The 2,412-nt window shown below is 36.4% G+C and overlaps 1 protein-coding gene across 1 annotated transcript in view; it reads right to left on the bottom strand.

Annotated features, from left to right (window-relative positions):
* Positions 1–2,412, bottom strand: part of LOC132186546 (ethylene-responsive transcription factor ERF109-like) — a 7,843-nt gene that overhangs the window by 3,857 nt on the left and 1,574 nt on the right. The gene's annotated exons all lie outside the window — the stretch shown is intronic.

Genomic DNA, 2,412 nt, shown 5'->3' with positions numbered 1-2,412 from the left:
CATCGCTGTCGACGATTTGTCCTTCTTCTCGTTGCTTTCTGTAATGGGGAGGAAGAGATCGCACCCCGGACAGTTAATCCTGGATACTGGGCACGCGTCAGCATCCACGCTGGCTCCAATTGAAGGGAATGATGCTGACGTGTCATTCTGAGCGGCGGGTGGTAGCATTTGAAGGTGCAAATCCTGGGTGAGACCATCAATGCCGCCGTTGATCACTTGCTTGAGAACTGACACCATGATGTCGTGCTCCACTTCCTCCGACACAGGGCGATATATCCCAGGAGAGGTCATATGTAACAGCATGAAACGATTTCAGTCTCTGGTTGGGTCTTTCAAGAATTTCTGATTTCTTCAAGGGTCCTTTTGCAGAGGTAACGATTGTGCGAGTGATTTGTGAATTCGAAGGCGACGAAAGGGGGGGAAAAGTTTATTATTTATAAGGCGGGACTCCACGTGGCTGCCAGCTGGTACGCCGTTTATACACGGTAGATCTTTTGCTGAGGTTTCCTTCTGCTTCGTACAAAAGTGCTTCAAAAATGGGGTCCGAGTGGTGCCAGGTCGTGTTCACTGCCACGAAGAATGCTGCGGTTAACGCTTACGTCTGCAGAGGACATGCGACGTATAGATGAGGGGTTTATAAGACATCGTATTCATGTTTTTCTCTGGCCGTGGCTGGACGTGGGCCTTACAGCGGCAACGCGCCCAACTACCAGAAAGGGTCAAAGCCATTTCAAAGCCAAAAAAAATCAAGATATTTTGTGTCAGATAACGTTAAAAATTAGAAATGTTCTAACACTTATATAATTTTATTAAAATATTTTTAAATTAAATGTTGGTTTAAATATATCATAAATGCTATTTAATAGACTGTTATATGATTGTCCCATAATTAAGATGATATAACTGTAAAAATCTGCGTTTTTTTTTTTTTTTTTCGAAGTGTTGATCTAAAAGCTAATTTTCATTACTACAGTATCAAGTTGTGCGACAATTTACTAAATAGTATTACTCATAAAATATTATCTCAACAGAGACTCATCAATTGTATCTATTTTATTGAAAATTATAAAATAAATTTTTTTATGAACTTAATATTCAAATTTAAAAGAGAAATACTATATATATTTTTAAGTCCACGTTTCTAACTTTACGGTAAAAATTAGGGGTAATTACCTTTTCTCTCATTAACTATCACGCATTGTCAATTTCTCCCCATGAACTGTCAATCTTATTGCCCGACTTTATCAGACTACTCTTTTCTTTCCCAAACCCCCCATCCATCAGTCAAATTCGTTAAAAAAAATTTGAAATGACCTAAATACCATAACTTTATAAACAAAAATTACATAAAAAAATATATATTATTAATGTATCAGTATCAGTTTCAATAAAAAAAAATCAAAAATTAAAAACTAAATAAAAAAAATAAATAAAAATTAAAAATATATGAAAATTAAAAAATACTTATAATTAATTTATAAAAATAAAAAAGTCAATATAAAAAACTAAAAAACAGTTAAAAAATACTTAAACTAAAAAAATATATATAAATGTAAAATCTGTCAATGTGGATGTCGAAATTAAAAATTCATGTGTGATATAAAAAAGATAATAATAAAAATTCAAAGATTATCGGGATAGGCCGAAATAACAATTTAGTCTCTGTAATAAAATTCCGTCAAAATACTTGACGGATTTCATTAGTGTATCACGTCATCACCAATAGAATAATAATACGTGTCATTCTTAATTAAAAGCAAATGCATATATAAATTATTTAAAAAATAAAATAAAAATTGAGAGGTGGCCAATGAGCCACCCCCAGAAGTGGCCGGTGGTGGCTCGCCGCCACCCTCCGACCCACGGGGGTGGCACGTGGCCACCCCAGCCACCTTGGGTGGCTCGCGTGCATGGGCAGAACTAGACAATTAAGATTAGGGGGGACAAAATGTAAAATTTTAGTTTTTGGGGTACATTTCATAAAAATCCATAAATTGTAGGAGTAAAATTTTAAATTTTAAGAGTAATTTTAAAATTTTGAAACTTGTGTAGGTTTGCCCCTACCCGCATGCCACCCCTGAGGTGGGGGTGGCCTTTGGGCCACCCTTTGATCTAGTTGAGGGTTGGCAGCGCCACCCTCATCATGCCCTAGGGGTGGCTCATGGGCCACCCCCAGCCAGATTTAGGAGTGGCAGCGAGCCACCCCTGGCCACTTCTGGGGGTGGCTCGCTGGCCATCCCCTATTTTTTTTTTTTAAAAAAAAATGAATTTATAAATTTTATAAATTTATACTTTTTATTTGGGGTATTTATGTCTTTTAATGACATTCAACGTCTGAAGAGAATATTCAATCCAATTTAACGAGTTTGACTGATGGAATGAGAGTTTTTGGAAGAAAATGGTAGTTTGATA

This window comes from Corylus avellana, chromosome ca7, assembly GCF_901000735.1.
Source record: "Corylus avellana chromosome ca7, CavTom2PMs-1.0".
Lineage (NCBI taxonomy): Eukaryota > Viridiplantae > Streptophyta > Magnoliopsida > Fagales > Betulaceae > Corylus > Corylus avellana.
This window is presented reverse-complemented; position numbering and strand designations above follow the sequence as displayed.